The 13,091-nt window shown below is 36.3% G+C and overlaps 1 protein-coding gene across 5 annotated transcripts in view; it reads right to left on the minus strand.

Annotated features, from left to right (window-relative positions):
• The window catches only part of TLCD4 (TLC domain containing 4), a 69,677-nt gene that overhangs the window by 19,158 nt on the left and 37,428 nt on the right, over positions 1 to 13,091 (minus strand). The window lies entirely within an intron of this gene.

Consider the following 13,091-nt stretch of genomic DNA (forward strand, 5'->3'; position numbering starts at 1 on the left):
TTGCACACTTATGTTCATTTACGTACATAATGTTCACTCAGACAGATTTCAAGCAGTAGTCTCATGCTGAACTAATGAATTCTGCAAATAGCCATGAGTAACAGCGTTCTCAAATTACCATAGAAATACTGATCATGGTAGTGTGAATTTCAAAAGTTGAGTAATTTTATAGCAATTAAATATCTAATCGGAATGTAGTTTTATATCCATTAGACACACCTTAAAAATTTCCAAAGTGTGCTTCACTTTCTCAATAACAATATAAGCCTATGAGCAGACACACACTTGCCAAATGTAACAACACATGTTAAACCTTATCTATCATATTTGACCTGAAAAATATATTTGTCAATCAGAAGATCCTCTAACTAAAACACATACTTTGGGGACCTTTCTGAATTTAGAAACATAATGCTTAGTACATTTCACTAATTTAATAACCAAAAAAGTATTATACTGTTAATAACCATTAGAAATAAAACTAAAAGTATACATTCCAAAAATGTTATGTAATTTTAAAAGTGTTACTAGGTTAATGGAATCATTATAGCACTTCCAATTAAATCAGAATTATGATTATACACCAAAAGAAATAGTTCCACCTGCCCTCAAAATGTTCCCAGATGGTGCTAGTGGTAAAGAACCTGCCTGTCAATGCAGGAGACATAAGGGACATGGGTTGATTTCAAAGTTGGGAAGATTCCCTGGAGGAGGGCATGGCAACCCACTCCATTATTCTTGCCTGGAGAATCCCATGGACAGAGGAACCTGGAAGGCTGGAGTCCATAGGCTTGCAAAAGAGTCAGACACGACTGAAATGACTTAGCATGCATGCCCTCAAAACATGAGATATACAACTTCAGAAACATTTTTCCCACTGTTTATAGCACACTGCCTTCCAAATGGGAACAATATAAAGCAATATTTTAGAAAATGATAATGAATGGGACTTTTTATTTTAAGAGTCTCAGTTCTTCTCTATGTAAGTTATTTTAGGGGTTAAACATTGAGAGCTGGATTGCAAGAATTAGTTTTTCCAAGATAAATCTAAAACTAAAACTTCCCATCATCTCAAACTCGCTGTCCTTAGTAAAACTGAAATGGGTTATGAGGAAGAAGAAAGGACAACAGAGAGATGAAGACAATAGCCAAGATGAGCTCTGTGCATGTGGAGGGTGATGGGGAAGATGATCAACATTTTAGAGGTGACTGGACACAGCCATAGCAGTTCAAAAACACATGACAATACATGGGAAATAACTATCCACATGTGTTGTTACTTTAACACAGAAATATGTGTGAATTTGAGATTCTATATTATTCTGTACTATTTTCTTTTCTATTACAGTAAATGCTTTTATTTAAATAATAGAACTAGTTAATATCAGTAACTAGTAATTAATAGTGGGACTAATCAAACAAATCAAATTGTGGAAAAATATATTTTTATAATGTTTATGATCTTTTATTTCTCTTTGATATTGAAATTTAGTAGGTTATATTATGTTTTCAGAAGCATAAATATAAGACTTTTTAAAAGAAGAATGCAAATACAATAGGACTAAACAGTTGTTACCCATATTTAATAAAAAAAATTATATCTTTTTATCCATGACATAGTAGGATATTTTCACTCTTTATCTCCTTTTCCAATAGTACCTTTCTGAAATGTCTGCAGCCTTTAGGATATCCTTATTTTTTGCAGGATTAAAACAACTACAGTTAAATATAAAATTTACTTTGACTTATAACTGTGCTCTTAGAGGTCCACATTACTGGTATCAGTCAAATATGATGATCTCAAGCTAAATATTTCCTCAATAAAGTTGTTTAAGCATAAAATACATAAAATTTTACTTATTAGCAATAGTAGGCTTTTAGAGTTATAAGAATTAAGTTTCCAGCTCTCTAACAATATTCATTCACTTTGTAGTTACAGGCTTGTTCTGGTAGACCAGTAGTTTGCAAGATCATTTGTATGCATAAATTCATCATATATGCCATCTATTTCTAAAATGTCTAAAATACATATCATTTTAAGATACCCTAGAGCATACTCAATGAATTCCAGTAAGTTATAGTTTTAGTATAAAAAAAGTTCTATTTAATGTAGCTACTCTTCTCTGGTAACATTTTTGAGTTCCGAGGCAGTCTTATTTCCAAAAACCTGAGCCAGTATTTCACTGTATAAGTTTTCTCATTTCATTGTATGCAATTTCACAATCTGCACATAACATCAAACGATGCAGGTACTGATAGTTCACCGTTTTCTATCTCCTTATGGCCTCTTCAACTATCATCATTTTGGAGAACCAGTACATAAATATCCGTTTCACTGCAACATTTTTATGCATTCTCATCCTCAATCTATTTCCAAACTAAAGGACATTCCTCTTGCCTCACACTCTGAACATATGCTTGCAGAGCAGGCCAACATTTGCTGGCAGCAGTCATAGCTACTTGTAGGCTCTTGTCCACAAAGATTATGTCCTTCCATCTCCATAAAGTCAAATATCTCATTAAGTGTTTCTTCAGGTTTTGAGTAAATGAAAGATGAACAAGAACTTTCATTATGAAAGCTTCAGTGTCACAGGTAAGCAAATCACGTTCCTTTAACAGGATTGTATACAAGATGTAGAAGACATCTAGTGGGTAATATCTTTTCACTTTCCTTGGTAAGAAGTTTATAGACTGAATGAAATTTGCCAAAGTTGACAATAGTACTGTCTGCTATAAAATGTAGATAGATGAGCAAAATCTAACTTGTTTTTATATATCAACAATTTTCATGTTTTATGTGGTTTCTTTATAATCTTCACAGAAATCAAAAATTCAGTTTGAAAATCCATTTTTCAAATCAAAATACCAAAGATGGAGGGGGACATCTTTTTGTTGCTGTGATTCAATAAATCATTTGATATACTGCAGAAAGAATGATCATTGGTAAGATCTGACAGAATCAGCTCTATATAAGAAGCTATCACATCTGTTACCAAAATTCCCCCCTTCTTTCACCTACAGAATATTTTAGTTGTACCTTCTGAATCAGGAAATCCAGCTTTACTCAGTTTCACAGAGCAATCAAGGGGATAAAATGTGTACATTCATGTGGAATATCCAAGCTAAGTCAATGCCTGCTATTTTCATTTGAGCATTGGTGTCTTTTTGCAAGATGAGAAAAGCACAGATTAAGATGTATCTGCCTGTATTATTCCAGACCTGTGAGATTTGGTCTCTTCAGGTGCTTTTACATCCTCTTCTCCACCAGGCCTGTGTTGGTGGCTAGGGCTGCCATAGCTAAGTACTGCAAACTGAATGCCTTAAACAACAAAAATGTATTATCTTACAGTTCTAGAGGCCAAAAGTCGAAGACCAAGGATCAACAGGGCCATGCTCCTTCTGAATGTTTTAGGGAAGAAGTTATTTTAGACCTTTCTCCTAGATTCTAACCGTTCCTTGGTTTCTGGCAGCTCAGCTCCAATCTTCATATGACGTTTTCCTTGTATGCATGTTGGTGACCAAATCCCCTTTTCATGAGGACACCAATCATATTGGATTAAGGACCAATACTACTCAAGTATGCCTGATTTTCACTTAACTAATTATCTCTGTAATGACCCTATTTCCAAATTAGGTCATATTCTGAAGTACTGGGGATTAGGATTTCAACATATACATTTGAGGTGAGGGTGGGGCAGGGGACACAATTCAACTCAAAATTCTTTTATGCATATTGTGCAGTATGTTCTGCCTTGGTTATCCAACTTCCTAATTGTTTTTCTATCCATCTATGATAACATATCACTATACACAATAATATATACTATGTATATTTCCATATATAAAAACTACTATAACCTTCTTTCTTGGTCATGCTTGTGGCAGTTTGGTGGTATCATAACTGTTGTCATTTTCATTATCTACTCTTAGAAAAAATGGTCACAATATGTACAGTGCTAATAAATTAAGCTAACACTGTTTCAATAAAAATACAGCATTAATCCAATGGGCAAAGTCAAGGATGACTGTTATTGTTCATGATTACAACACACTTAAGTTGCATCATTCAGAGTGACGTGACAACAAATGAACCATTATTGAGAACTGCAAATCATGGTTGCCATGATTTTTTTGCATCACAGGGAGGGGTTTCATGAGATGTAGGATTTTTGATGGTAAAATGGTAAAACCAGGATAGACATAGGCAGGCCACACCTAACTTTATTTTATTATGAATTTTATTATAATTAATTCCAAATGGCAGGTGAATGTTTTCATTTTAATATGTAATAGGAATCACATTCCCAGCTAGGAGATGTGGAAATGAATAAAGAACAAGCATCTTGCCTCTCTTAAGTCATCCAGCAGGGAAAAAAAAAAAAAGCACTTTAAAGAGAAAAGGAGAAAAAATGTCACTCATAGTCCAGGTTCCTGGATAGTTTGTGGGCTTAGTTTTAGTTTGAGTGATTTGTTTCAAGTTTAGGTGAGTTGTTTCAAAAGAAGTGGTCAGAATAGTTAAATTAAGAAAAGGTCAGAAAAACAAGAAATTGTTTTCAATGACAAACCATTCAAATAAAATTCTCAAGTTGAAATGCTCTTCTCTTCTCTCCTTCCATAGTTTAATTCTGTAGTGAATAGGTTAAGGGAGAAAAGCCTTGCAAATAGTATAAAACTACAAACAATATGACTGGGGCCACAGAGGACAGAAGATGAAATGAAAAAAAGTTATTTTAGTAAGATTGTTACTTGAACCAGATGTAAAAATCTTGGAAATATTTTTACTAGTATAATCTTTCATTATAATAGATTCAGATATATAATAAACATTTCCTACTTTTTCTTAAAGATAAATTCTCTCATTCATAACATTGCCTTTCCCTCCTCAGTTAAAGGCAGCTCCTCATTCAATCCATTATTCTTAACGATTTTCTTCTTCTTTTGATTAGTTTTTTTAAGTCTATGCTATTCTAGAAAAGTGTATCCAATGTTTAGAGAATACGATCGTCCATACCGCTGTACTGTGAGTTAATGTGTTCCTATGGTCACTCAAAATCCTTGCTTAATTACTCACTGTGTCTTTCAAATAAACAGTTTTTCCAAAGATGAGATCCAATTCTAAAATTTATTTTTAATTTGAATTTTATGCAACTTCAAAAAGATTTAAAAGACACCTCATAGTCATGTAAAATACTGAAATGATAATAGTAGCAATACCCTTAAACTTTAAAAGAGAATTCTATGAATTACTCTCTAGTTAACTTTTTAAAAACAAAAAATATGTTCATGACATATACTATGTCTAAGACTTTTTTGAGAGTTTAAAAGATTACTTCTTCCAACTCCTTTCAATTTGGAACAAAATTAAAAATACCTATTAATCAAATATCAGGTTAAACCTGACTTTATGATATTCTTTAAGTATTAAAAGTTACTAGTAAAAATAGTATTTTTGGTTCATTGTTTTTATCTAAATATGGCCAAAATACAAATTTTTCACATTTTGAAAAATTTCCTCTAGATTTTCTTTGAAAAAAATGGGCATAACATCCTGACCTTTCTCTTAAATTCTCTTCCCTCTTTCTAAAGAGAATCAGTTAGTTGTAAGCCAAAGAGTCTCAAAATGTGGTTCCCAGACTAGCAGCATTAGCATTTCCCAGGAACTTGCTAAATTTGCATATTTTATTCTTGGACCCCATCCCAGACCTACTGAATCAGTAGCCCTGGGGGTGACACCAGTAATCTAGTTTTAACAGGTCCTCTAGTTGATTCCCATATACACTAGTGTTAAACAGCTACTGTCCTACCTAGAGATTGAAGTCCTAAGGAAACTAGCTCCCTACTTCTCTGAAATCATAATTAGGGAAGATTTACAAAAGCCCTCATCAAAACCTGCAACTATTATCTAGGTGGACCTGATACATTCCACTAGAAAAGTTTCTTCTGACCCCTTCCTGTCTGTTACTGTACTTAGCCTCCTGCAAATACCTGCATCCCCTGTTTCTCATTTCCTGTTCTATCTGTAAAGCTTAGTGCAGCGCCTGGCCCATGTTTCCTGAGTTGAGCCTCGCCTGCTAACCAGTGTAAAGGAGAATCACCTCCAAAATCAAAATCCTAAAAGAGTCCTTCGGACCTATTTCTGAGAGGGTCAGTGCACCCTGATGAGAACGTTAGTATTCCACCCGAAAATGAAAACAGAAAAATATCTCAATTTCAATTTCTTTAAAGAGATCGGTAGAGCAGCATTAGAGGTTATCATAAACTTGCTACGAGCAAAAAAAGATAGATGATTAATCTCCAAACCTTGATACATTCAGGTTAGTGAAGGCAAGACAGGAAAAGTGGGCAGGCAACTAAAAGAGGTAGGGGAACTTGAGACCTATGTAATAGCTACCAATCAGAAGGAAACGAGCTAGAAGCAGGTTCTCAGTGAGCACACAAGCAGAGTCCCTCATCATCCCATGACCTCTTGTCTACTGATGAACTTCCCTAACCCCATTTCCAGATCTCTTTAAAATATGAGGAATACTTTGTACCAGAGCTGTTGTTAGGACTGTATGGCTGTCACTGCCACCACCATGATCTTCATCACTTTATAAAACAGAATGACAGAGTTATGGTTAACTGACAGATGAGAGGTCTCTGGATGCCATGACCTCTTGATCCTAATACTCATGATAGAATTGCCATGAAGACTTATAGGCTAACTGACTGCTTAGAAAGTCTGCAAAACATCATCCTCTTTGGGCAATTCATGATGATTATTAAGCAGATAAGTTTAAGGAGGCAAGGATAGTTAATGAATGATTATGGGCCTGTGGTCTGAAAACCAAGATTTGAACCGTAGCTCTCCCGGGTGACCTTGGGCAAAGAAGACCAAAACCTCAGTTTCTCCATGTGTAAAACAAGCAGAATACCATCCTTATGACAGAGCTGATGTGAGAATAAGACACAATGCATACTAATGGCAAACAGGAAAAATACTAAAACAAAAAAGCACTGCAAAAAAGCACTTTTTTTTAAGGTTAAAAGTGAAATAGAACCAGGTACTTTTTCTTACCACAGCTATTAAGAAGATTAAATAAGTTTGAACAAGTCCTGAAAGGATGTATTCTTTCCTGCCTAGGTACAAGCCTTCAACTCTAGTCATTGATCCCTGGATGACTACACAAGACTAAGGGCCATGCCTGAGGTGATGACAATGAGCAGATGATAGGAAAGACAGATCGTCATCACAATTAGGACAAAAATGTAGGTTCACTACTGCTATTTTACTATATATTAATAATCACTCCTCAAAAAGTAGTTAATGCTACTTTCTAATTGCTGCATAAAAAATATTCATGCTGGAAAAGAAATTAAGTACTTCTAAAGGAAGACTCACCTGTTTTACTTGCCCAGTAGGTTGTATCAACTTTATACCTCACTTTGCACAACTATACTGCATCCAAGCTGAACTTAACTTCTTCATGACAAGTTTATGCTTATGACCATCAAAATGTGGTGAGATTGAGATGGCCTCTGAAGATTGCCTATTTCAATTACCCACAGATTTCTTAAATCCCTTCTACAAAAGTTCTTCCAGTTTACCCCTCAGCATGGAAAACTCTGTGTTAAGAGGAGTAGCATCTTCTAAAGCTGCTTTCCAAAAGTTCCAGAACTAATCTGTACCCTCTTTGACATCTACCCGCTAGTCCTATTCCAGATTCTGGCTATCCAAAATCACTTTTTCATATGAAAGTGAAAGTGTTAGTCACTCAGTTGCATTCAACTCTTTTGCAAACCCATAGACTACAGCTCGCCCGGCTCCTCTGTCCATGGAATTCTCCAGGCAAGAATACTGGAATGGGTTGCCATTCTGTTCTCCAGGGGATCTTCTCAACCCAGGGATTGAGCATGGGTCTCCTGCAATGCAGGCAGATTCTTTACCATCTGAGCCACTAGGGAAGCCCCTCTTTTCATATTATAACCCTTCAAATATTTTATGACTGTCCAAGTACCTGTCTATCTTCTTCAGAGGTATCAGTTCCACTCTGCACAGAAAATTCTGGCCTATCCTCCTCAGAGTTCCTTAGCCCTATGAACTGACAGCATTCACAAGACAAAAACAAACAGATACAACAACAAAACCAACCAATCTCTTGATGAAAAGGACCATTTACACATAACACTCCCTACCTGTTAACCAATTCAATCACATACACACATACATCTTTGGAGGACACTGGGTAACCTTTCTAAAGATAATTTTAGTAGAACATGTCACTATCCTTAAAAATGTAAATACCATTTGCCCAGGAACCCCACAAAACTAACCTTTGAAATAACTATGTATAGGCACAAATATGAAGACATAAGAATGTTTATGCAAGTTATATACAACAGTAAAACTTAAAAAACACATAAAGATAGAAAACTGATTAAATATGATTGTTTATCTATATGCCATCCACAGAGATACTGATGCAACTAGACGGCCTGAAAATAAAAACATTTTCAGAACTTGCTGAAGATTTCGAGAGTATACCTCCTTTACCCCCTTTCTTGGAAAATATGAGGATATACTATAGCATGAGTGAATAAACCAAGACAGATATGGGGTAAAGAAGCAGTGGCCTCAAACCAGAAGAGTAATGGTAGGAAGCCTGGGACATTAACAAGCGCACCTAGAGGGCAGGAGAATGGAGAGCTCCAGGGGCAGGTATCTGGGGAATTTGACTGAAGAGATGGGACAATTCAAATACATGATAAAGGCATATGTTACAAGGGGAAAAAAAGAAGGCAAATAGTCTAAGCAAAAATTAGATAGGAAAAATAATCCTAGCTGTTCAGTGAACTATTTTAATACAATCATAAGAAACACTTCATTTTCTCTGTGTAGGATCAACTGAAATGCAATATGATTATAGAATATAAGGCAAATACTGTTAAATCTTAGTGATACTAAAGTTCACATGCAAATGACAAAAACTGGAAGGACAGAAGCATAAACATCTTCACCTTAAAGGATCAAGAGGTGCTACAAACCCAAAATAAAAATGTTTATAAAGTTTTCGAAGAAACTGTGAGAGGAACTCAAATTACTTTAACTACATGGGAAGAAAGAAGGGAAAGGAGATAGAGGTGGGAGAGTTAAATTCTTACCCACCATAGCAAGAAGATAATACATGGTATCTAACACTGACCAATTAAGACATGGCTTACAGTCACCTAAGTGATCACCATCAATTCTGTCCCTTCCTGCATGGGCACAGTGTTCCTCAGATCATGTGCTTGGGTCTTACTTTCCTCCCCTTGAATCTGGGCTGCCTCAGTGACTCATTTGACCACCAGAATGCAGAGGAAATGAAGTTCTGGTCTTCTGCAGCTAGGTCTCAAAGAGCCATGCAGCTTCCTCCTGGGTCTGTTAGAATATTTGCTCTTAAAATGCTCCCTCTTGAAACACAATAGCCAGGCTGTGAGACGCTCAAGACACATGGAGGGGCCACATACAGGAGCTTGAGGCAAAGAGCCTACTGATGTTCCAGGAGAGAACTAGCATGAACTACCAGCTACTTGAATGAGCCCCTTTTAATTCAGTCAAGCCTTTAGATTATCCAGTCTTAACTGCTACCTAACAGCACCCACATGAGACCTCACACAAGGACCACCCAGCTTTCTTCCTCCCTTCTTTTTTTTTAAATATAATTAAAAACTTGTGAGTCAATGGGTTTCACTGGCCTAAGTCAGTATTCTAACTGATGATCAAATTGTCACATTTTTAACCAATGGGATAGTCATTGTGTTAGTTCCAGTGTCTTTTTGAGAAAACCCTATTAGTCTTTGATAGGTTCCTTGCTTTCTGACAGACTACCTTATTTTGTTGTATGCAATGCTTCAATATGTAAAACAAATTTTAAATTTTGGGGTTTGATCCTATTTTTGTAATATATATTCATATACAGAAGACTATTTTTTAATTATTCATATACACAGATAGGATATATTCCTATATGTAAATGGTGATTAAGTAAATATAAATAGTTATCTCTGGGTTGTGAGATTGAGCATTAGCTTCTCTTTTTGCTTGTCAATATTTCCTAATCCTCAAATAAAAATGAGCGACCAAATTAATTTTTTCAAATAGCTCTGCACCGACATTTCTTATCATAGCTTTTTAAATTATAGTGTTGCCTTAACCACTGTTTACCAAATGTATTCTTTTGTGGTTCTCTTTCTGCACTTCTGAAGTTCTCCTCTGCCTCTTTTAGAGGATTGACTTTCTTTGGGTCCCTGACTCTGATTACCCTGCACCGACAGGTCATTTCTTATTTCTAATGGCATATGAGCCCTTTTCCCCTGGAATAACCATGTATCACCACAAACCTGAAATCTACAAACACATTTCTGCCCAAACTGGTTCTCCCATTTCCTTTAGGATCTCCATTCCTCTAGTGCCCTGGGTCACTTTGCCCTCTTGTTTCCCTTCTTTCTCTGAAATCTAAATTAGTCACCATGATCTATTGACTACAATGTTGCTTTTAGATTAGTTTCTTCCTCATTATTTCTTCCTGCTTATTTATTATTATGGATATTTCTTCCCGCTTATTTAATTTATATGCAGAGCACATCACGTGAAATGCTGGGCTGGATGAAGCACAAGCTGCAATCAAGATTGCCAGGAGAAATATCAATAACCTCAGATTTGTAGATGATATCACCCTTATGGCAGAAAGCAAAAAACTAAACAGCCTCTTGATGAAAGTGAAAGAGAAGAGTGAAAAAGTTGACTTAAAACTCAACATTCAGAAAACCAAGATCATGGCATCCAATCCCATCTCTTCATGGCAAATAGATGGGGAAACAAAGGAAACAGTGAGAGATTTTATTTTGGGGGGCTCCAAAATCATTGCAGGTAGTGACTGCAGCCATGAAATTAAAAGACACTTGCTCCTTGGAAGAAAAGCTATGACAAACCTAGACAGCATATTAAAAAGCAGAGACATTATTTTGTCAACCAAGTTCTGCCTAGTCAAAGCTATGGTTTTTCCAGTAGTCATGTATGGATGTGAGAGTTGGACTGTAAAGAAAGCTGAGTGTCGAAAAATTGATGCTTTTGAACTGCGGTGTTGGAGAAGACTCTTGAGAGTCCCTTGGACTGCAAGGAGATCAAAACAGTCAATCCTAAAGGAGATCAGTCCTGAATATCCATTGAAAGGACTGATGCTGAAGCTGAAACTCCAATACTTTAGCCACCTGATGTGAAGAACTGACTCATTTGAAAAGACCCTGATTCTGGGAAAGATTGAAGGCAGGAGGAGAAGGGGACGACAGAGGATGGGATGGTTGGATGGCATCACTGACTCGATGGACATGAGTTTGAGCAAGCTCCAGGAGTTGGTGATGGACAGGGAAGCCTGGCGTGCTGCAGTCCATGGCGTTGCAGAGTCGGACACGACTGAGCAACTGAACTAAACTGAATTTGCTCATTAATAAAACCACCAAAGTTAAGTTCTTCACAATCTATCATCTACATTACTCCAATAACCTCCTCAAAGAGATCCTTCCACACAAAACTTTTCTCCCCCCACGTATCACCTTCAGCTTCATCTTTCTAAATATGTAAATTGCATCAAGTTATTTTTTTGGCTAAAGGTCCTACAACAATTCTGTGAAAAGAAAAATACAAGGTTGATAAGGTCCAGGGAAGTCCCTTGAATTTTTAAAAATAGTTTCCTATATTTAAATCTTGCGACTTGTGGTATTTAATTAGGTAGCTATCTACCCTGGATATTCTTATTCTTATTCCTTACCCCCCAACTCCTTAGTTCAAAACCATTGTAAGCCAGTGAGCTATGCTTCAGTAGCCTGGCTTCCATATTTTCTAATCCTGTACATCAATGACTCTTAACCTGTTTAATACAATCCACCCATGAGAGTGAGCATCACATGTGGTAGAGGCTTCCACAGGCAGAGGAAGCTGTTAAATAAGGTTCAGGTTACGTATAATTCCTTGTTACCTTATCCCTACCCCATTAACAAAACCTACTAAAATATAAGTCAGATAGATGCTATTAAGAGGACAGATTTAATTCAGATCTAATAAACTATACATTTTGATACTTCACTGTAATAAATTACAGCAAACTCACAACTGAGTAAACTCTCTTTGCTATATAGGTCAATATGGTGTTTCTACTTCTGGCATCTACCTTTAAGGCGCTTTGTCTATAATAGAATTCATACTGGCCATGGACTCTGCATGACTCTGTGAGAGAAAACAAAATAAGATTTGTCTGATCCCTTCTAGAGCTTAAAGAAAATTCTTCTTTCAGCCAGTGATTATGAAAATCTGGATTTTCTTATCACGAGAAATTTAATTTTCCAATAGCCAAGAACTGCTAGGGTCAGGAATTCAGAAGGTGAGGGAGAAAGATAAATAAAATTATTATGCACCTATTACAGCTAGTATGATGCTAAATATTGTGCCACTTTCAATGGTGTGGAGTGGGATGGACACATTTTCCCACCACTAGGGCTGTATAATTGGTGTGAGGTCATTTATGGGCATCCCAACTGGGCTTTGTATAAAACTGACTATGTTCTACTGTAGCAATTAGGAGGTACTTTTTCTAGGCTATTTGAACTGACTCAGAATCTTAGGTCATTTCCATGATCTAAGAAAACCCTTTTAAAGCACCATCAATATAGAAATGAGATCTGGGAACAAATTCTACCATGTATTCAATTACTGTTTGCTTCACTTTAATCATTCAAAGTTTTTGATGATTTACTTACAAGGCAGAGTTGAAGGTTTGAGGTAACACACTGGACTAGGTTGCCAAATCAGGCTCATGGGAAACAGTGATCTTACCTCGAGTTAAGCTTTACTAGTTGCTACAAGCAGAGAGACTATCAGATTAATGCAGAGGAAGCAGAGAGAGGTTTGGGATATGAAGGGCAGTTGGCAAGCCAGGTCCTTCCTGTGTTGAACAAGCAGTTCTGGCCCAAAGAAGTTAAGGCTCTACTAGGTGAGGTTTACAAAGTTCTTCACACAGCACTAGGAGTCTATCTTATAAAACGTCCTTATCTTATGCCTCTAAAAATATTGTAGA

The sequence above is a fragment of the Bubalus bubalis genome, chromosome 6, assembly GCF_019923935.1.
Source record: "Bubalus bubalis isolate 160015118507 breed Murrah chromosome 6, NDDB_SH_1, whole genome shotgun sequence".
In the NCBI taxonomy this organism is placed as follows: Eukaryota; Metazoa; Chordata; class Mammalia; order Artiodactyla; family Bovidae; genus Bubalus; species Bubalus bubalis.